Below are 24,568 nucleotides of genomic sequence, written 5' to 3'. Positions count from 1 at the left end.
GAAATTCAGTTTCCTGTCATGCAATAACTTTCTGAAAGGAAATTAAAACTGCATCATGTGTTTGCAGAGCTAAGTAAACAAGTCAGAGGGACTCCAACTTGGCATAACGAGGTGGGGCTCCTCTACGTGAAGGACCTCGCTCCAGGCCTCACCACTTGAGGTACCAGCTGATGGGGAAAACTATACCTCGCAAACAACCTGCCACTCTGCAGCTGAATGAGTATGTCAAATAACTACATCTTTTGAGGAGCTACAAGGCCACAAATGATTTGAAAATGTGTGAAATTCTGGTCCCTGTGATAGAGAAGATGAAGAATACATTTTGAAAACACCGTGTAACTACTCTATAGAAAGGAGAGCTATTTTTAAAAAGAATGTAAGAGGCCTTTAGGACACAAGTAAAAGCCATTACGCCCAGCAAAGCTCAATTCCTTCTGTTCTGCACTATGAACACCTTTAATGATTTCCTGAACGACCCCACTGTTTGTGTGCAATCTTGCTGGCCAGAAACTAGTCCATTTGTAACTTTTAAAATATAATCTACATAAATACCTCATTATCCTATTATCTGCATTAGACTGGAAACACTAACTTGAAAAGGCATTACCTGTAGCATTTAAGATGTCATAAATTAACTGAGTTCTCCTAAGCGGACCATATTTTGCAGCCTCCTAATACATCCCACTATTCTCCTTTTTAAAATCTGGGATCAATATAACTACTACTCTTTCAATTTTTCAACTGCTACAAGATATTTTTGTAATACAGTGATATATTCTAAAGTGAACTACTACCATAGACTGCTATAATTAAACCTATGATCTTCCCTTTCAATTGCATGTTCTAGAATTATATGTGCTTTAAGTTGATCTCCCTTTGTGAGCTTTTGAAAGAAATTTCCTGTTATTTGTTCTATGTTAAATTTGATTTTTTTTTAATTACTTGTTTTCCAGTGTATGGTCTAAGGTAATAGCAGAATTAGAATGATTTCACATGGTTATTAGAATGCTTACAATATTTAGGGTTAGATTCCTGTTCTTTACATCACTTTGTATAGATGTAATATATACTATATGAGATACTATCTCATGTGACGTGATTTTTCCTTGAAAAGGTAGAGTCTGTTCCTGAAAAAATGTACTGGTATTAAAAGTGGCTGCAAAAGTTAGTCAGTTTTTGGAATCTTCTGAAACATTGAGATGAAACAGTTTCTGTTCAAACTTGAAGCTCTATAGTTCTAACAAGATGGCAATAGCAATGAGGCCAGAAGGCAAAATCAGTATCTACATAATACTGTTCTTGACCTACAAAATTGCTTTATTTCTTGAGTGCAGCTACTGAATGAGCAAAACATCCTTTTCTCTGAATCACTGAGAACCATCAATTTCTTTGATTTCTCTGATTTACATGTTTATATATAAAGTATCGGCAAATACTTAAATGTATATATTGTTAATACATAAAATATTCATTTCAGTGTATATGTAAATGCTGGTGCATACACACGCACATTATGTATACACATAAATTACATATTTTATATGTAAGCACCTGCCAATACCTATTTTCTACAAAGTAATTCCTCTGGCTGATTACAGTGCCTGCTTGTGGCTAGACTATACCGATGTGGTGTATTTGGAGGACACAGCTGCACTTGTGAGAAAACTCATTAACTTGAATTGCTCTGCAAATTTCACAACACAGCTCTAGTCTGCAACCTAATTAATGAAAAGGAAAAAAAAAAAGTTATCCTTTTAAAAATTAACTCTAAATTTAGAGAGACAGAGAAAGTAAAAGATATCCAACATAAAAGCTCATATTTGTCTTGATGGTCTCCAGTATCACTTTATTTAGTTACACTGGTGTTCTTGTCTCACTTGACTGATCTCACAGTAGGCAAATAATTTTTCTACACTGAACAACATTGGATATGCTAAAAATAAAACTGAAATGACTACTTGTTGCAGTTAAGCATAAAATGCTAACTGTGGCTGGCTGTTATTTTTTCCTGTGATTTAGGTGAATGCATCCAATCAATGTAGCTATGTAAAATTTTTTCCATCTTTAATTGACTTAGGTGCAATTTCTACACATTTGCAGCCATCTCCGCACACTCCACAACTCCACAGCATACTGAAAGCTTTGGGGATATTTATTTAGTTTTACACAGGGCGACAGCTATGGACACCAAGTTTCACATTTATCACACCATGGCCACTTGGAATTTCACCGAGACATCAAGGATTGAAAGTAAATCCTCTTCCACAAATGCCTGTATCAGCCACTTGAAAAAAAGAGAATTTCCATGAGAAAACCTGGCAACCAACACCAGGTAAGTAGTTTCAAATCTGCACAAGAAAGAGACCAAAGTAAACACTCATGGAGCAGCTGCCTTAAAACTCCTGACCTAGGTTTGCCTCCCCCACTGTTGTGTGACTGCTCATAAAGCTGCACTGGGCAATTAAAAGTGCTTATCAAGGATATTAAGACACAGCATTTTGGATGAAAAATGACTATATATTTCCAATTCACTTCTATTCTTCTCTTAATTCTTCACAGGCTCCTAGGAAGCAGAATAGGCTGGCACTGCTCAGTCCTGCTCCACACCCAGCTCCTGTTGCAGCAGCTGCAAGCAGGCAACAGTGAAGCCCTCCCAGGTAAGGACACAGATGCCATAAAAGAGGCATCGGGACTTTCCTGGCATGATTTTCTCTTTCTCTATACTGGCAAATCGACTTTAAAGGCTATGCAATGTTATGCAACTACAGAGCAGCCCTTTGGTGGACATGCACTGTATCTGATGGGGCATGAGAAAGCTCCACAAAAGTTTATTTTGACCTAAAGAGAAATGATTTATTCCATTTTCAGTAGGTCGAAAAATTGGCTCCAGTTCCTAAAATGTCCAAGTTCTAAGCTGTGTGGTTTAACCCAGTGCACCCCCAGCCTCCTCGCTGGCAGGGCAGCACAAGAAGCTGAACAGTCCTTGCCTCCGTGAGCACCGCTCTGCAGCAACTGAAACATCGCTGTGTTATACCACACACCATTAATAATCACCATTATTCTCATCCTAAATCCAAAACACAGCACCATACCAGCTACAAGGGGGAAAATTAACTTTGTCCTAGCTGAAACCAGGACATAAGGTTGTAGAATCACAAAGTGGCTAGGGTTGGAAGGGACCTTAAAGATAATCTCATTCCAACCCCCCTGCCATTGTCAGGGATGCCACCCACTATACCAGGTTGCCCAAAGCCCCGTATAGGTTTCTTCTGACTATATGCTAGATTTTCTGCTTCTTATAACAAAAGGAAAAATTCTGAAGCAATAAAAAATTATCAGATCTCAAGTAGTACACACACAAAAAAGACTTTTAACTACAGCTGTTGTTCAAGGAATGATATCACTATGTCCTTAAGGGCTGAGCTTCAAATTACTATTTACGAATTAATGAAGACTTGATTGTATTATTCCCGCTAAGTGTGCATCTCTCTCTGCTTCATCAAAATTTAACAGAAATCCATAAATTAGTTCTTTGATATTTTCATCAAACTCTGTTCCCATCATTTGTCACCAGCAGGGCTACAACTACAGCACTCTGAATACCTAAATACTCCAAATCAAAGCAATCTTCTGTCTTAGTATTTACAAGCAGTGTAATAAATGCTTTGAAACTCACATGGACATCTGGTCCCAGAAGTGACAAACAGGTCTCTGTTTTTTCAGATTTCTCTGCTTTGGATTTGCATTATTGGAGGAAAAAAGACAAAGGAATGCAAACACTCATAATTGAAAATTTAAAAAAATAAATAAATCTGCCTTTAAAACAGGTAAAAACAAGAGGGTTAAATGAGCTGACAGATTTCTTCCTGAGCCTCAATATTCTCCCAAATTCTGTTTTAATTTGAGCCAAGGAACTTAAGGAAGGCATCAAAAGGAGATGAGGCTCTGACATGCTTCAACAAATCCTTTAAGTGTTATCACAGTATCTGAAAGACTAAGACCACAAAGAAAGAAGCTAGTGAAACTCAGGACACTTCACAAACCATAGGCTGCTGCCATTAAGAAGAGATGTGTTGCTGCATATTGCAGAGCTATTATGCTCCTTTTATGGAGGCTTTTTCTGTACTGCTTCTTCATATAGCTTACATTTTGTGCAGGAGAGCACCCAGGATATTTTTCAGTGAGGATTTTTAATTTGAGAAAATAATGGGAAAAAAATAAATCAATCAATGCCTGGGTATTTAAGTAGGCACAAAAACGTTCAGTGTGTATGAAAAGCCTATAATAACTTGGAAAACCCTCATTAGAGAAGCACAGCTCTTCCACGGAGGTGATTACATTGGACTTCTCACTTTACAGTCAGAAAAATGAATAGATCAGGAGATTAGCAGTTAAGTTCACATAGTAAGCCAGTATCCAAACTAGAGGAAATATCCAGGAGGGCTGATTTCAGTAGAGAAGTCCAACACGATCACAGCAAATAGGCATTCACATTATTCATGGCATCGCACACCGTTTCTATTACTGATCCCAATCAAACTGAAGTGCATTAAATAAAGGAAATAAAGAACACATTTAACTTGAGATGCTCAATACATAAACACCCCACTGGATTTTAATGCCATCTAACCCTCAGGATGGAGGCCACTTATTTTCTTTTCATCAAATTCGAATCCCCGACTGGAATCAAACTTTCCAGAAAGCAACTTCAAAACATAACCTCTGGCAGGAGGGGCAGGGGAGCACACATTTCATAAGCTTACACATCCATATCAGAATATCATTATTAATGGGACCAGAAAACGTCTCAGGACAAAGACTTATGCAGAACACTGTGCTGTGCCATCACAGGATTATGGCATTACCCAGCCTGCTTTGACAGGCTCTGTGAGTCCTCCATATAAAGCACTCCCTGCATATGCAGAATCAACAGCCAAGAAGCTAATGGATTTCAAGAAAGTCACCAATTTCTTCCCACATAGCCAACAGCAAAGGTCCCAGCACAAAGTGCGATCCTTCTAAACATCACTGCCACAAGACCTGAGCAGTGCTACATCTGTTTTACAAAGGGAGGAGTTTGCCATCATCAGAATTTAATTATTTACACATAGTTCCTGCACCAGACTGCAACGAAAATAAAAACATTATTAAGAGTAACCCTCTGAGGTCTCACTCACCTGATACTTTTTTCCAATATATTGTAAAACTCAAAGTTACCTAAACATCCATTATACACTTCTGTGGCCCTATCAGTATCTGAGCAAATGTTGGTCTCCACTTCCTCCAATTACAGACACTTCTTTTTTAGAATTACATCACAGGAAGAAAAGACTGGTGTCTTTTTGTTTTTTTTTTAATGCAACTTCACAAGGTAGTAATGAATTATCCCAACAGCAAAGACGATTTTCCTTACCACATCAGACTCACAGCAGACACGCTACACTGATTTACAGCTAAGAGGAGTGCCAAAAGGAACTGAAACAAACACAAGAAGAAAACTAAACTTTAAACTCAATTACAATCACTCTAACAGAATTTCAGTTTTCCCTTCAAAACTATTTTCAGTTCTCTTTCCTCAAACTAGAAAAAGTCAAGGTCCTTCAACAGACTCAGCTAGAATTAAAGTAAAAAAGCATATGATTAAATCCAACTTTTAAGTATGGCAATACAGTTAGGTTATATTACAGTTCTGCAAATAGTTTGCATTCCTACTGACTTTATAGAGCTTGAATTTCAATTACACAGGAGGAAACTGCAAGAACATTCCCCATTAAGTCATCCTTCTTTTTGGAACACCTTTTCTAAAAGGCCAGAAGTAGCTCAACAATTCAATCTCACTGGAAGCTGGAGTTTCTGCCTTTGTGAAACATTCTCTTCACCCAGAAAACGTGTGTGATTTGAACCAGAACTGGGGGAATCATTTTTAGTTATTTTTAAGCTGCTTTTGATAGAAAATGGGTGTAAGATTAGCATCCTGCACTGCCACTTGGAACACCAGAAATGATAACTTGTCAGATACATACGCCGAACAAAAGGATTCATTGATTTTTTTCACAAAAGTTACTAGATGGAAAATTCATGCAGAGATTTCAAAAATTCATCACAGGTCAGGCAGCAGTATTAGACGTACAAATTCCGATACAACCTGACTAATTTGCTATGGGTCAGTAGCAAGAGCAGGAACATCGCAATGCATTAAATAACTTGGCAAATGCACCACTTTTTAAAACTTATTTTGCATACTTAGAGTAACTTATTTCTAACATTCTTGCAGAAAGAGAGTGGTTTTCAGTAATTACCATCTCTTTTTTTTTTTTTGCCTCTTATCTTCCACTTAAACCAAGTTACCTCCCTTTCCACTGAAGTGGCACCAAATGAAATATTAAAAGTTACATCTCCACGGCTGACATCAAGTAATTATTTAATGAAGTGCAAACTGTGTTTCCTAAATCCAAACAGAATGCATCTACTGCTGGATGGCTAAGTAATTCAGGAGAAATAGAGTCTTACTCTCTTCAACACTATGTACCATTTATAGGGCTTTACTCTCTTCAACATTGCCTAACATTTTCTACCATTTGCTACAGCTCCTCTCCATCCCTCCAGATTTTACTGGCATTAGTTTCACAGCAGAGATGATGAAAAATATGGTTTGATTAAAAAAAAAAGAGAGAGAGAAAGAGATTGAAGGTAAACAGCAAATTAGTACTTACACATAAGAGTACACATAAGTACTTACACATAAGAGCTCTGGGTTAAGATTTTTTCATGCAAACCTATCTCTGACAAATTACTGGTGGGGAGGCTCCATCCACTTTGGAAGGACTTTTATATTTTGACTGGAAAATTTTATCTATTGGAAAATAGACGGCTACAGATGTCAGATAAGTAGTTTCCATGAAAGCTGTCATGGAAAAGAATGTTATATTAAAAAAAATCAATAATCTTTCCTTACTTTTGCACAATTTTACATATTTTTTTTGTTGTTAAAATTTGGACCCCCACTCCTACTGAAATCGATGACAACCAAGCAAAAGATGCCTATCAGTTCCAGAGGAAAGGAAACACTGGAGGCAAATCTCCAGAGGCAGGTAAGGATCATCTAGTAAGATATCCAGGTATCAAAAGTTGTTCCCAAGACTGCTCATTTCACTAAATCTCAGTCCTTGGAAATCCTCTTATCTGAGGTAATTTAGACAAAAGAAAAAGAGGGCATATTCCTACAGATTTTGCCCTTGAAGTTTTTCAAGGGATACCTAGGAAGAGGTAAGAATTCAGCACAGAGTAACTATGAATTCAAGTCAGAAGCCTTAATAGGAAAATTCAAATCCTAATGCGAAGATCCCACACTCATCAAGGGCAGACACTGTTGATTTTCTCACTGCCCCATAATGACACAGCCTGAGCATTTCAGTGTTCATACAGCACCAGGTACATGTAGCTATTAGTGCGCCCATGCCTTCAAGTAGCAAAGAAAAAAAAACAAATGATTGAATTGGCTGGTGAATTTGGAAGCACATCGGTGATCTAGGTAACACTGGAGAAAGGATAATCATTATACACTCACACTTGAAATAAAGACCTCAACACCCACAAAGAAATACATTCTATGACTGTAAAGTTAACACCCGATTTGCAAAGATCTCCAGTTAACTAACATTTCTACAGACAGTGCTACAAGTTGAAGACAGGCAGGCAGGGTTGCGGCCATGCCACTGATGGCCACAGCTTCAGTCCCTGCACACACGGAGCACCGCCTGCCTCTCCCACTGCAGCACTAACCCAGTCTTTACCTCCGAGTAGTCGCTGATATTTTTTTGCAGAATTTATAGGGATCGAATGTCATCAAGACTTCTGTCAAATCCGGCTGAAATTAGCTGACAAGTTTAAAAGCTTTGGGAGTACAGGACACTGAGTACAGCCATACGTGTCTTAGCTCATTTGAAAACCATGCTAGGATACTGCAGAAATTGAAGAGTTTTAGAGATAAACAGGACAGACAATGTGACGTTTTCTCTGGTATGAGGCCAGGATCAGGTACATGGATGTTACTGTTGGATAAATCAGGAGAGCTGCAACCTCCTCCTGGGACATGGCAACCCTAGCACACAGAGTGGCATCAGCTGAAGGGCTTGAAGGAGAAGGAAGGGCTTGAAATAGGAAGAGTCTCCATTTTCTCTTAATGTCCTCTGATTTCGGTCTGAAAGGCAATGATCATTAAGCCAGTTTTTAATGATGTGGCATACATTAGGATCTGGATTTGTATACTTGAACTGAGAAAACAGGAAAAAAAACACTGAGTACATGTGATTATTATTGTCAGTGGGAAGAAGAGAGCTCAAATAATTTAATTAAAATAATGAAACAAGATAAAATTGATCCATTTAAATGTTTTAAACATTCATAAACTATGAGATCCAGAGGGTCTATGTGCAAATAAATACATTACCACCATCATTAAAGCATAAGAGAGCAATGAATTTAAACTGGAAAGGCATCTAAAACAAATTTCCCATACAGCTGCTTTTTAAAAAGTTAAAGAATCCAGAGGTGAAATAGACAATGAGAAGCAACGCAATCAACACGGGAATGGCATAAAGGACATAGTATCCTTCTTGACATTCAAGTTTTCTGTAAGATAGAACATCATTCTAAAAACTTTATCAAGATATGCCATTAGCCCAATTTTAGAGCTTTCTCTGATAAATTATTTGAAGTGGCATTTAGGATTTTAGTGACTTTGTATTTCTCTAACGTAATTTCCTCCTCCATTAAGTAGCAATATGATTTTGTTCTTTGATGAAATCTTGTGCCTCAATGTTTTTGGAGAACACATATGCACAGAATAACTAATATTTTTTCTACTTCTTTTAATCTTCCAGAGTTTTCCCTCCTGACTTTTAAAATTATGAAAGGCACTGAAACAACAGCAGTGCTGTTTCTATCAGGAACATGGGGCTGACAATTAAAACCAAGTGCGTGAGAGGAATTCTCTGAAAACGGGAAATGTGCTACACTATTCAGAAGAATACAGTTCCTTCACATTAGGTGCCTATTACATAAGTCTCAACAGAAGTATAAATCAGAGCAAGCTGTAAGCATGAAAATGAAAAAGCAGGTTTAAAACTGGTTTCATAAATTTGGAATACTGGAACACTGTGTATATGGCAAAGAATAGTATCTGCATTTGTGTTTGCTACCTAACATATAGCTAATAAAATGCACTATGAATAGCTTCCTACAAGGAAAGTTAAGAAAATAATATATGGAAGAGATTGAAAAGTACTGGAGATCTTTGCAATAAATGAGGGTGTTTGTTTTCAACAGCAGATGTTTTGAACCCACTGCACATCAAAATACCAGTAATGATGATTAAATGGAATACAACTTAAGAATTGTTTTTCTCTCTTTTTACATCTCTTTTCCCAAGTACTATACCCTAATTAAAGAACTTATAACTCATCTTCAAGAGAGGAAAGGAGAAGAGGGGGAAGAGAAAGAGAAGAGAGAACTAGCTCCTCACTTGTGAAGGCTGAATAATCTGGAGAGGCACAGCTAAGATCTCCTAAGATATCAAGCTTCCATACCAATAATTTATAGTAATCACAATTCAAATTGTCCAGTGTGTGGAATATGTACATTTTCTAGTAGGTTCTATCAAGCAATTTTATTTTTTTTTAGAAACATTAACTGTATTTTCCCTTAATCTTAACTAAACTCTTACATGTTTGTTAAAACATCTCCTGCATACCAAAGAAAGTGATTGTGCATACTCAAGACTTCTACACTTGACTTAGCTTACTACTAAGAGTTATCTACACCAAATTTACCAAACTAGTTAAAAAAAAAAAAGGATTTGTGTTGAAAATATTTTGAATTGGCTTTCAAAAACAAACAAGAAAAGCCCAATACGCATGCAAACAAAGCAAGATTCTTTAAGTGTTCCCTTAGCCTTCATGGTAAATCAGATATTCATTCTGGTATGACTTGTGCAATTTGACTGGCACAATAAAATGATTTTGCAAGTGAAAACAGCTTTCTGTTTTACAAAATGGAAAGTTGCCTCATCAAAATGAGGAGAGAGAAATGAAGGTCAGAGCAGTGATTCATCTTCCTAAGGCAGAGTCACATCGAAGAGACCTTGAAAAAGTCAAGTAGTTACTTATGGGCATTTGAAAGATATAAAAAAAAATCACATAAATGAAAATTGTCTGAAAATAAGCACCAATTGTCTGTCTGTTCTTGGAGCTATTTTGCCTTCTGCAGCGTATCACTAAGATGAGTGATTATAGCAAATTATTGTAAAGGACAATCTTCTAGGGAAGTTTCGAGAGAGAGAGATTGATTGGTTAGTGAGTGCACAAAAGATGCGGAAAAGACAGAAAATGAATAGCAATAAAGAGAGGGAATACATTTTAAAAAAAGAATAAACTGAAGGCAGACAAAGCTCCTAAAGTTTATTTTGTTTAACATTAATCCTAAGAAATGGAGGAAACCGTAAGACATCCTTCTTACCCCAGGAATACATTTTTGTTTTATAATTACAAGTAAAAAGCCTCTCTCCCCCTCTCCTCTGATTTGGTCTCTGCAAACAGGAGTGCTGAACATAACTTCCAGTGGAAATTAATGGAAGGAGTCCCAGTAACCACTGGAAAAGTCCTCATGCAATCAATGAGGTTGATTATTTTTGAAACCTTTTGTGTCCATCAACCCCATGGAAACAAAAGACATAGGTGTGTAATGAGAATTGTCATCTACATTCAGACTGCAGTGTCACCAAAGAATAATTAACTGCAGGATGATCTGATCTCACAACGCTGGGTCACAGCATCTATGTTGGACATGATGCATTACATGTACTGCGTAGGGAGGGGAAATGGGACATTGTTAGGACTGGATCCTAACACAGCTTCCTTCATACATTAATAAACAGAAAGGCAAAGCGGGTTTTGGGATGCTCTGGCTTAGAGGCACACTGTTGCTAGCCTAAGAGCCAAAAATGAGCAGTTCCTTCATAGTCCCAAGATACATGGACAAAGACAGCTATGTAACCATTGCTTCTGTTCCTTATCTGAAAAAGGAGTTGTTGAAAAGTAGCTGATTTTTTTTTTGTTTTTGCTTGGAAGATTAAAGACGGATGGTTTCTGGAATGTAACCATTCTCCTCCATTTCATACCTTTTTGGAACTTGCCTTTCATTTTTACTGGTTTCATCTCTCTTCTCAAATACCTCTTTGCATCATCACATATCATATTCTCATTTACTAATACACAACTTTGACGTACGTGGTCATTAAGAGATCTTCACTAAAATTTAACAGAAGATTGGCTTTAACCAATTTAATCTGAATTTAATGGACTTCTAGCTCCCAGGCAGCACATGCAAGTTCATTAGAATAGTACGGTCAGAAGAGAAGAGTACAATCCCTTAAGACAAACTGAATTTGAAAACAAAAGTGTTATTTTCTGATTCACCTTAAAATGAAAAGTGTATATATACATATATATATATACACACACACACAACATTTACTGAAAAATTCACCTTGGTAACCTAACCATGTTTTCTTTTTATTTTTACTTATGTAAGTTTTTTGTATGTAAAATTTTCAGAGCAGCAATTGCCTTTTCACAAAAAATGTGCATTACTTTGCACAATAGGGCTAGCATCACCTGGTAAAGTTTCAATAGAATTTTTGATGTTATAGAATACATTTAATCAGGAACTATTATAGAATATAGCAAAGAAGTCGACTTTTGTGTAGTTAGCTACAGAAAGACAACTAGTTTATGCAGTGCATATATCTGGAGGGATGACTGTATGCATTTGAACACAATTACATTCAACATATATTGTGTCAATTCTCCAGACGAGACTTCCATATCAAAGCTGTTTTCTGACAGAAGTCTACTTAAATTTTGATGATATTAATTGTATGTATTATGATACAGTCTAAAGACATACTTAAATCAGTCGGAATACAAGAAAACATTGCGCTCAAGGGCTTCCAAGGTAGGAAAGAAAAGATACAAAGCACGAGAGGAAGAAAAAGCCCAGAGGCTGTCTTTTCTAAAGTCACTCAGCAATGGAAGTGAAAGGAGATGGTTCTCTATACAATTAATATTTTTGTTGCTGGAAATTAAAAATATTTGCTGTTCTGAAGTTGGATGAAAAGTCAGAAAAATGTTTCCAAATTTTGCAATATCTTGGCTTAAATTCTACAGTATCAACATTTTTATTAATTATGAGGTAAAGTTAGAAGTTGTTTCAAGCTTTTTAAGTGATGAAAGTGCAGTAATTGTAGGATTTAAGAATTTTGATTCAGTCGATTCCATTGACAAGCATTAATGTGTACACAGCAGATAACTTCTGCTCATAATCTATCAATATTTCAAAAACAGTCTCTCCTTAGCCATAACTGATTCTTCTTTCCAAAGCATGTTGCAAACACAGAATTCTGTCATTCTTTCTTCAGCTTCAAAGTGTAGGGTAAATACAAGAGTTCATGAAATTATTTTATGTAACGTAAACAAGCTGGAGTAAGTTAAACAAAACAGTAGGAAAGAGTGTACCTAAAGCACTCTTAATGCATGCCAGAGAACAAGCATTCGCAAAGCATATAACATTAGTCTGCAGTGGCATCGAAAAGTGGAATAATTCACTCTCATGATGAACCTTCAAATGAAAACTCTGTAAAAGAGTATAAAATCAAATTATTGTTCCTAAAGTTTTAATACTTATATCTCATCCAGCCACAAATGCAGTATAGATAACATTGTAACATTATTTCTGTATCCCTTTGAAATGTAATGGCTGGTGCGATCTCCCATTCATCATACCTTTTGCTGTTATTACAGCAGTGAGAAAGACCACAAGATTGCTATCTCCAGATCATAATGAGAACTGGGAAAAATTATTTCTTTTTCCACTTTGTTATCACCTTTATCACAGCAGAGATTAATTCTGTGTCATCTGGGAACATGTATAGCTATGCTGCCTTACAAAATGTTACCTATGCAACACTAAAATGACTTTTCAATATCCTGGTACACGTCGTTCCTTCAAAGCTCTCTCTTTATAACATATTCCTTGATAAGGCTACTTCCCTTTTAGATACCAATTAATGAATATGAAGCCTGAGTAACAGCCCTGTAAAGCAATGAAAAGGCTGACAGTTGATGTCAAAATGAGGGTGGAGTGTATTCTGAATGTCTGCCTAGCCTACACATTCCCTATTGGATAATAAAGCAGTCAAAAAAGAGAGCAGTGGAATGGCTACTCAATCAAATTATAGCATGTAGAAAAGGTCAAAGCAGTAGAGCACAATGATATAATTCACAGATTATACAAGACATTAAAATTCTGATATGACACTCTTTGGAAAAAAAGACTATAACAAGGACAGAAAATGGTAGGACATTAATCCATTCCCATGACAACATTTGTACCCTAACTGGAAAATGTACAACTGCAGCCTTTGTTAAGTCCTTGCTAAGACTGGTTACATGGCTTAATTTTGGATACTACACATTGAGGCTCTGTCAACAAAAATTCTTGGAATTGGGTAGGATAGAAGCTGAATTACACAACTTCCGTGTCTAAGGAGCTACAGAATTCCATTGTATCGGAGCCTTCTGTTCGTTAAGCAACTGGATGTGCCCTGTACATGTGTATCTCTTCAAGAGATACACGTGTTTAAAATAGTTACAGCTGACATGCAATTGAGCACACTTAAATATATAAAATTATGTTAATTATCTCCATAGGACCCAAACTCCTTAGTCCAATTAAGGGTCCTTTCACATATAGTAAAAGCAAGAGAAGATATGGTCACGTTCACAGATCTAATGAAAAACATGACCCGTGATAGGGAGTAGAGCAGACGGCAGCAACAACTGTAAACACAATGTAAAAGCAAGGTCCCAACAGCTAGTGAGGAGCCCAAACAAAAGTAGAAAGAAAGCAGCAGGAAGATTCTCCCTGCTTGAATGGGCACCACGTCAAGCCTTTGATCACTCCAATTATTTCCATACCATTTATACCTTTTAGTCTTCTAACTCAATGAATAATACCAACCTCACCAAACTGTGTCTCACCCTAGCCATTACCATTCAACTTGTTTCTCGTGTCACCACAGAAAAAAACTTTTGGAAACATTTAGAGAAAAACAATTTTTTGCTGTGAAAAAGACATTCTCAGGAGCAGCACAGATTGTAAATCCACTTTGAGGCAAGCATGGTAAATATTTTGCATAAGATCATATGTTTAAAAAGGTTGAACAGAAGGAAACAGTTTCAGTAGTAAACTCACCTAAAATACTTTGATTTTCAGTACAGCTAAAGTTCTTGCAATAGTTATCTGGGGAATACCTTAAGTCCAGCTTTTCAATAACATTAAACCTTGAACCTTCATCTTTTACAAAGCAGAAGCATTAAGACTGGTTATAAAATTTTAAGTCAGAAAAAACATAGGCTAGGAAGGGACTTCTCTTTTCTGCCAGTGTGACAATCCTAATATAAATGTAGATTCTATATTCCTTTCTCTTTGGTGATTAAAGTTGCACATACAGAAAATATACTTTCCAAGCACTTTAAGTTTGTGCTCTTATCATGAAAATTTCCCTATAGGGAAATGCAATTCATGAATATAACCATAAAGAATATTGTGTTTGATGATGTAACATGCCAGTTTTATCATTTCTTTCCTGTTTATAAAGTCACAGCAGGTAAGATGGTTATCTGTGTGTTTTGCAGCCAGATCTCACACAAGCAAGATTTCTTGTTCCAGGCTTTCCGCTTAGCCCATGACTGAGATTTATTTGTCCTTATTTCTTGACATCTGCTTTTGTACTTCAGAGTCAAATGAGCCTGCATCATAGCTCAAATGTTTAGGAGGTCAACTTCAAAGATAGACTCTGCTGAACACTGAACTGTGATTTAGCCTCTATAAGGATGAAATGATATAGCATATAATTATATTTTCAAGCTAAATATTTAAAGAACTTCTCAAGTTTCCCCAGTTTTTAAACATTTTAAACCTCTTGCTTCTGTAAAACACGCCAAGAGACTGGGAATCTTTATTATAAAAATATCCGATAAATGCAATTTGTTGCACTCTTCCAGCTTGCATTCCAAGTTATTAACAATGTTAGCTGCAGAGCATACTCCAGGAACTCAGGTCAGAGTACCAAAGAAATGAAATAGAGAATAAGCCGACCTAACAAATGTTTATATAAAAAATCACAGGAAAATTTAGATTGAAAGGGACCTCTGGAGGTCACCTAGTGCAACCTCCTCCTCGAAGCAGGTCTAACTTCATAGGTAGATGTGATTGCTGGGGACCTGAATGTAATATACACTGGTAGTACCCAGGAATTTACTTTCAGGTGAATATTAGGCTATGGTCTTACGATTCACGTTATGTTCTCTCTGTCCCAATGGATCTTTCATGTTTTTTAGATGGCAAGTCAACTTCAAAAGATGCCTTAGCTGGTTACAAAAATGCTGGTCAGAGTCTGGTTCCTCTTTAGCATAACAGAGGCTGAAGCTTGATTAATATGTTTTGGCAATTATAAAACCCATTATTAAGAATAAGGATAAAACAATACAATAACAGGTCTCATTATCAGACATCCTATTCTAAAAACAGATCAGCTCACCAAATTTAAAAGCCAACAGATTCATCAAATCATGCACGTGCAGTCAGGTAAATAGCATTAAGAACACTATCTGGAAAAAGCAGTCTGTGTTTTTACTTCAAAGCAGCTATACATCTCCAGATGATCCCATCAATAAACTCAGAAGCAAGCATGGCTCTCTGTGATTAATTTTCCCACATCCTCCTAAAAAATTAAGGATGTTGGTTAAAATCTCACAGTACAAAACAACACCCCAGAGAACACAGTCTGCAGTATGTTAACATGGAAAAAGAAATCCTTATTGAGCTAAGACTTGCTCCAACACACACTCAAATGAACAAGAACCAATTTACAACATGTGTTCAAGTTCCTTTTACTTCTACAGGGAAGTCTTGCTCCAGTCTTCAAGGGATCTGAAAACTCTGCCCACTCAGACCTCTGCTCGTAAGATGTTGACTCCAGCTCTTCTAAGTGCTGAAGAACCACCAAAGTGATTGTGCAGAGATCACACACCTTTGTACACCTGTTATTAAAGGTGCCTCATAAAGTTACAAGCGTTCTTACTAGCTAAATCTCAAAGTAGGAACTACATTGTTCAGGCACGGTCAAGTCTTTTTTCTTCCTCTGTTATTTGTAATGAACAGCATCAAAGCTGCTTTCTTTCATCTCTGCCATTATTCTTTATATTTTGAAGCCAGAACTATGTTAGAATAATATAACTGTCGCAACATATACTCCTTCCTTTCTGGCAGATTAGAACTCTGGTGCAAAATACATAAGGCTATTGAAGTCAAAAGAGTTATGCCAGGGATAAATTACCCTGGTGATATTTTACAATTGATGTCATTACAACACAAGGCTTTAGCTTGTCTCTCTGGTATGCAGTGCACTGTTCTTTACGGAGGTAAACTGTGTTCACTGCAAAATGTTTCAGAAGGGACTCTCTCTACTGTCTTTTCCCATTCCATTTTAAATGTCTGATACATATGTCTTCAGGGAAAGACCTCTGTACCTACAGGGTCTTTGATTCAAAGTTATTGCCATCTTCCTCATTTTGGAAGTATTGAAAACATACAGTGTATTACTGGGAAATCCGTGAGCTGAGATGTATCCTATTTCCTAACCAATATGCTAGGCAAAAAGCTGCACATAGGATTTGGTGCCTTTTACCACTAAAAGAAGGGAGAATGACCTTGCACAGTAGAAGAAAAAATACACTTCTAGCATTAACTAAGCCAAAGCTCCTGGGAAGCATGTGGTGGCATCATAATTTCTTTTCTACCACTGGTATTGATGTGTTCTGCTGCAGAGAAGGGCAGAAAAAAGTAGAAAGGCTGGAATTTTAGAGTGAAAATAAGAAAAGATAAGGACAAGGAACTACATGTACACAATATTATTTAAAATTATATCAAAAATAGCAATAAATAATTGTATAGCATACTGTGCAGATGGTTGATTATGATCAATGTAAGTCTTGAGAAGCCATATTACAACTAAAGATCATAATTCTAAATTTAATGTCTCCAGAGAGATGAAACTGTCAGAAAGATATTCTGTGATTTTACTTTCTTCTGGTATTTTGAGAAATCACAGAACAGGGAAAAGTTAGGTGTTAGGTGGCCACATGACAATAAAATGACTAATTTTTTGCTCAGTTCTACTATCTTGCCATATACAAAGACATAGCCCAATTTAAGGTGGCCAGTACAAGGCAACATCCACTGTACTTCATGTTTTACAACAGCTCCTGAAGCACCAGATTCAAATTACCTCCCATCCTAAGATGCTTTAAATAGATCCCACCTCTGGGACAAAACACAGCAATTGCATGGAGGCTGTGTTGATATAACAGAGGCTTGGACCCACTGGTGCTGCTTCTCAAAGTGGGACTCAAATCTGTTCATTAGTAACAGACACGTGGCATTGCCTGAACAGCCCCAGCTGGATAATGGAAGTTTGAGTCCCAAGACACCTCTTCCAAATCCTCCATTCCTTGCATAGAGGATCCTTTATGTTGGAGGCCACTCAAAGATGACAAAGACAACAGGTTACAGAGCTCAGAGCAGCAGGAAACGCCTGTGTTCACACTGTCTGGCCTCATCTTTCTGCGCAACAGATTGTGTAGGAAGCCAGCATATACACATGAGAGAGTGCGCACGTTCAATATTGAGACCCAGGTTTTAACACAAATGTACTTCCATGATGAATATGAGATTACAAATGGCCGTGCAGGATATGAAATCAAATCAATACCTGTGGAAAGCCATGGGGAGACCCTTGATGATAAGGAGCACCAAGAGCAAAGTTTTCTGCCTGTGCTAAGAGAACATCCTTGAAATAGTGGCTACTGATGTCATGGGCACCGAGTTTCCGTACAGACTGAAGGACAATGCTGTTTACCTGAACTGCAACAGCTCAAGCAACACATATGCTGTGTGCTGTTTGGAAACCTCCTTCTCAACAAGTCCAGTGGGACTATTAGACTATGCATGCACTGGAAAAGTAACTCAGAGAGCAGCTCCTTGAGATACAAATGTTAAGCTGGAGACTCACAACAGCACCACAGCACACCCCAAAACAGTATCAGCAACTGTCCCCAAGAAGCACAAGTTTCATGACTGATTTAACTCATGGTGAAAGAAAATCAAATGCTAAAATTAACATTTTTATTTTGTCTTGTCAGCTAGTCATTCAATGGAGATAGAGAAAATATCTTTTCCAAGTGCTGGGATCTGGCCAGAGAGCATGTTTAAATGCATATGATGTTAACATTGTTTTACCACATAGACGGGTGTTCAGACCTGTTTCACTGACTCTTCTCTATTAGCTACTTGCAATTTGGTCTTGGACTAAGCTTTATAAAAAAGAAAATGGGAAGATTATTACATCTTAGGTCTCTGAAATCTTTCACGTTTTGGGACATTTGGCTGATCTTTTTCCAAACCCTTTTTAAACAAACACATCAATCTACCCAAAGGTTATAGAAATAGGTATGCAATTGAATTGTCACCCATAAGCATATGAGTTAACTTTCTGAAGGCTTTTGTCACATGGAAAATTCAGTGTTTAGTTTGTTTGTTCTTAATTTTAGATTGTAACCAAATTCCAAGAAAAAATAGCCTTCAACAATGAGATACTAAAATGTTTCATCTCCCTGGCATGTCATCACTGTTCTTGCTGTTACTAATACATCTCTTGTTAGAATAGTGCCTAACTATCAGGTGACCTACCTGATGACAGAAATAATAAAACAAGCTTACTAGAGGTCTGTAATTATCAGATGAAATGATACTTCACAGATCTCCTGGAAAAATAATGGGTGTCGTTCTGGAGAAGCGTAGTCATACAATGCCAGGTGTAAGAATGTGCACTTGTATGTTGTTCTATGACACCTAAAAATTCAGTCTTTTGGACTCTGGCCCAGTGACCTCATGGAAAAACTCAGCTCTAGATCATGAACTGAATCCTAAACATAGGTGACAGACTTTTCTCTTTATTATTTATAGAACTTTATCATCACCTGGTTCTCTCAATTTAACACACTTTCCATGAAGTGCCTCAGATCCAACACTTGGAGCCTGTCACGCTCCACCTGTTCTGCGCAGCCCTTTCCCATCTTGCCATGTAATGACTCTTTCAAGGTTACCCTGAGACACATAGGCCTCTAAAGAAAGCTATTTAATTACTACACAAAATAATTATTGACAACCAAACCAAAGGGAGGAAAACAATCCCATTTATAGCTTATTTTGCCTGATGAACGTGTTAATAAAAATGCATTACACTGAATTACCTAATTAAGCAAGCACAAGAGGAAAATTCAGTTATATATTCTAAATACACTAGGAGTCACCATTTTATTTTCTATACTACTTATTGTGCCTTCAATTTGCAAAAGCTGAGCAATCAAAAATCCTTGCATCAGCTTTAATTGCTCACACTTCCAGTGCATAAATGCTTACATAGTAATTCTTCTGATACAGATTTTAAAAGTGTCAGCTTTCTCATTTTTTTTAAAGCAGTTAACACAGACCTCACAATCATCTTAAGCCATTATCAACACTGCATTGTTCTTTTTTTAACACTTAAAACTTCTTTTATGACATATCTATGTAATTGCGAAAGAGATCTGCTTTTAGATTTCTAAATCTTTGTTTCATTAACTTGCATCATTCAGAGATGTTGGGCAGAGGGATAAATGTTGTGAAAACATCAAATTTAGTCTCAACAAATTGCATACGTTCCTTAACACATAAAAACAGTATGTATATTTTTTTTTACCTCATCAACTCTGAAATATCAGAAAAGTAAATCTGACAACATTTCCCCACATTATTACCTTATGTAGCAAACATTAAAGTCTGTTGCAGAAGGCTAAATGGTAAAAACAGAAATGTAACTTTTTATCAGTTATTTTAAACAAATTTTTAGTCATAACACCCTCTTTTTGGTGCATTGATGATTTTTACTATGATGATGATATGATAACCTCAGTTATTAGAAAAGGTAATTTCCCAGTTATTGTATTGAAAGTCAGTAATTACTTTTTCAATAAAGAAAGTGAGAACTATTAGGACGGTGAAAGAGAAATAAATTATCTTTATACCCTTCACTCAATTAAACTATCATAGCAAGAAGGCAATGAATTAAGGTAATTTGAGGGAAGGAATGGGATTTTACATAACAAAGAGTTTAAACTTTTCAAAATCTGTAAGAGCAGTATATATATACTAACAGATCCTAAGAGAGAAATTTGAATTTTCATTCGATATCCCTAATTCATTCAACATCACTCCCCACATAGCTCCTGTTTATGATTCATTTAAGTTCCATACCAAGGTGTGGTTTGTGTTTGTTTTGTTTTGTTTTTTGTTTTGTAATTTTTGTTTTCCAAATATTTATTCTGCTTTATAGATCACAGTATGAACAAGAATTCAAGAAAATAAGATGCTCTAGCTGACATTTTGACAACAGGAATTTAGTTAACCCATACCAAACCTAAGACTATTGGAAGAGAACTGATCAGTCACAATTTTCAAAGTGGTCAAGAGTAGAGCAAGATGACTGTTCCGATATAAACTATGATCTTCCTAAAACTAAACCAGAGCATTCAGTCTCTTCTCATTCAAAGAACATTGTCCATTTAACTTCATAACCAATACAAGAAGGAAACTAAATTCTAGGTTTAGCTATTAATATGCAGCACAGCTACAAGAGAGATTTGGTAGGAAAATTTAGTATCTTTAGGCTTCTAGTACCTGAACTTCTGCATGTAGCAACTTTATTGTACCCCATCATCTAAGTTCACATTTTGTGTGTACCTGTTTCTTTTTATCTTTCAGCTCCTCCATCAGGCATAGTGCGGCACTGAAGCAAGTTAATGGCTCTTAAAACATTACCTCCTCAGGAGGTGTTATGTAGCAGAATATTTCACATTAGTACACCATGGCTAGACTGACATTTAATGGTAATCAAATATCATTCCTTTTAGTGAAACTGGCCTAAGAATTGTCTCCAACTCTCCAGGGGATGTAGAAAAAAATAATTCTAACTTTCAGAGTATTTGAGGATAGTGTAACTCAAGTAATTAAACTAACCTTTCAGCTTCTCAGTGAAAGAGCAGGACAGATTTTTTAGCTAAAATTTTATAATTTGTCATGTACTTTTCAAATCTAGAAGTCAATCTGAAGTTTTCAACAAGCAAATTCAAAGCTGAATTTTATTTTCAGTATGTGAATGAGGATGAGGACAGAACACTTCAATTGTGAAGGGTTTTTTTTTTTTTTTGCATTGGTTTTATTTTAGCTCCTAGACTCAAAGAAAGCTAATGTCTACCAGAGAAGATTCACAGCATTTTTCCCCTGTATTTTCAATTAACTAATTTGACAGTTTAATTATTTTTTTCCCCTCAAAAGATGAGACATTAGTTCCATGTCACACAAATTTGATGATGATTAAACAAATAAGTAATTTTTCCTAGGGGTTAGAGATCAGAATCAGGTTAAACCTTTTTGGAAAATTTTCATAATAAGACCCACTTATTCGCGTTGGCATTTGAGATTCTTAAAAGCATGGCCAGTGATTTCATCCATGATTGCCTAACCTAGGCAGACGTCTCCACTGTCCAAAGCATTTTTTCATCAATCCCTTTGAATAACATTTTCCCTTTGTGAAGCTTTCAGTGCTCAAGATCTCTCTGGAAATTGGTACTGGATCAGTAAACTGCTGGAATTGTACCCCTACCCATTACTAGCCATGCTTTCCCATACTAGAAAGTCTACAAATTTTTGATCACTCATTATGCATGTTAAATACTGGAGACTTTTCATACTAGTTTTTAAGAATTAAACCATAACTAGGTAGGTTTAATACAGACCTTGTTAACAGCAACTTACCTCAGTACCTCTTCTTTAATAAATACGTATCATTACTGTATATATATATATATATATATATATGACATTTCAAGTTGAAGACACAATCTTAATGCAAAAAAAAAGACTTTACAGTCCTAGGAAAGAGGAGTTGCACTTCTTCCACTCTATGATCAGAATCAAACTTTACACAGTAGATAAAACACAGGAACATCTGAAGGCATTTTGGCCAAGACAAGCTTATTCAGAAACAAAAATGGCACTGCAAGAGACAAATTCTTCCTCATAATATTCAACTTATCTGAAAACTTTCTTGGAAGAAGAAAGAGCACTAGTGAAGGATCAGAGTTATCTGAAATTCCAAAAAGCAGAAATACCACTGTGTATTGTAGTCCTACACTTTTATAAAGAAATATTACTGTTAGTACCAGAAATATTACCTCATTTCTTTGATTACTGTACTTATAACATGCTCAAGCAGTTAAATCAAGCTTTCTTGATTTACTGTGTATTTTGCTGAACACTTCACCTCCTATTAAAAATCCAGTATTGAAACTTCTCATATATTCAATTCTTCTCACTACAAAGAAAATTCAATAAAAGCTCTGAAATATACTATACAGCAAAATATCTGCATTCATCTGATATAGATAAGGCAATTAAATATTTATTGTTCTTGGCTTCCTTTTTATTGCTAAGACCTAATACAACCAAACTAGGTTTTAAAATGCTGAATTTTATTCACCATCATAAAATGACTTTACTCAAAAAATATCAGATACATTTTAAGTTGCAAATCAGTCCATTTCCTTTTTTTCCTAGCTGCCATTTTTTTTATTATAAATCAGTAATTTTATTGATTGCAATTATAATTGCGCTGAATTACTCTGGCAGAAAAGAAACGTTCAAAGATCTCTACCATGACTATAAGTGAGAAGTTCACTTATTTCCCACAATCCAAATAGACATTTTGTTATTAATACTTAAATAACCTATGATATTGAGAAAAATAATAAATAATCCCAGCTCTGTACTGTTTGAGGTGCTATGGAATATTTTATTCCAAATTTGAACATGACTGCAGACATTTCACACAGCCCTACTTAAGACAATCTTCCTCCAGCTGCTTCTCCTTGCATGTGCAGAATGAAAAGAGGGAACTGAACAGAAAGTAATTAAGCATCTCCATTGAAGATAAATGTCAGTATACAAGATAAGATGAAATTAGTTGTGTTAATTAGTTAACAGCTAGTTGTTTGCCATTTCCCTACCAACCATTCAGACCTTTGCAAGTCTCATTCTTAGAATAACTCTTCCTGAGTGCTTTACGGAAAACGTAGACAACTTGGATCAAAGACACCTGAGAGCTCAGTGCGCCAACTATAAGCAAGTCTCCTTCTGCCAGCCTTAATACCCAATGCCTACTGAAGTAGTAAATAATCTATATTTAAATCTGAAAATACTTGATTCTGCTGAATTATTTATTTTAGGAATTTTAAGTAGTTCATGAGGCCATGTCAATGAAAAACAGACGGTTAACTCATTCATGACACTTATCTCCCACATATAACAGAAAAAAAAAGCCAAAACCAAAAGAAAACATTGAGCTATTCCAATAGCATTGCTATAACATTTTGTCAAAAGCAAGTGAGATTCTGTTACCTTTCAAAGATGAAACTGAAGCAAGCTTACATTTTTTCATGTTTCATATGCCCACGTATGCACTGATATATAGGTGACATCACACACTGTGACATAACGCTGTTTCTTTTATCGAATGTGCATATCCATTTTAAAGCTCGTCTTGCAATATAGAAGGAAGCTACAAATACCCTGCTGTCTTTATCGAGTCAATAGTTATTATGTGGATGGGCCATCCTGAGAGGATTCTTGCAAGTGAAGAGTTACAGAGAACTGATGAGCAAAATAATGATCTACAGTCAGACATCCTTCTCTGCCATGCAAATATCCAGAGACAAGTCTCCAACTACATGCCAAAAGTGACTGATGAATACTTGAATATAGCGTAAGTTAGACAGCCTATCACATCATAAATATTTGTATTTATTTCACGTTATTATCAACTTAACTGACATTAACAGAAGTATTCCAAATTCCCAGTGATCAGTTGTTTACATTCATTGCACATATGTTGATCTTTTTATGAAAGTTTAAGAGTTCAGTAACTCTCACTGCTGAATACTTCTGAATATTTCTAAGCAAAAGGAACAGGGGAAGGACATTTACTAAACACAATTACAGCAAATTTAGCAAACATTTGGGAAAAATATGCACTTTATACTTCTCTTATCAGTTTGGAATATCTGAAGATACTATGAATTTTTTCTTCTGCCATCATGTATTTTCTTTTTATATTGTAACCATGGACATACTGCTGAAAGCAGTCATGATGTGGGGTTGAGACATAAGCAAGGTTTTGTATTATTTCACGTGGTAGTGCAATGAAATGCTGATAGATACTTCAACGATAATGCCTCTAAGTACAACAGAGAGGCTGAAGAATAAATTTTCCAGAGCGAATGTGCACAGTCTATAT

General features: G+C 36.2%; 1 protein-coding gene and 1 long non-coding RNA gene across 2 annotated transcripts in view; one reads left to right on the top strand and one right to left on the bottom strand.

The window, feature by feature from the left end:
* The window catches only part of LOC310901720, a 40,147-nt gene extending 29,603 nt beyond the window's left edge, over positions 1–10,544 (top strand). Inside the window, exon 3 of the long non-coding RNA XR_014586074.1 lies at positions 68–10,544. This is a non-coding gene — a long non-coding RNA (uncharacterized lncRNA). The remainder of the gene's footprint in view (positions 1–67) is intronic.
* Positions 1–24,568, bottom strand: part of DPP10 (dipeptidyl peptidase like 10) — a 486,012-nt gene that overhangs the window by 349,777 nt on the left and 111,667 nt on the right. The window lies entirely within an intron of this gene.

The sequence above is a fragment of the Anser anser genome (assembly GCF_964211835.1).
Source record: "Anser anser genome assembly, chromosome: 6".
NCBI lineage: Eukaryota > Metazoa > Chordata > Aves > Anseriformes > Anatidae > Anser > Anser anser.
Note: the sequence above shows the minus strand (reverse complement) of the source record. Positions and strands in the feature narration are given on the sequence as shown.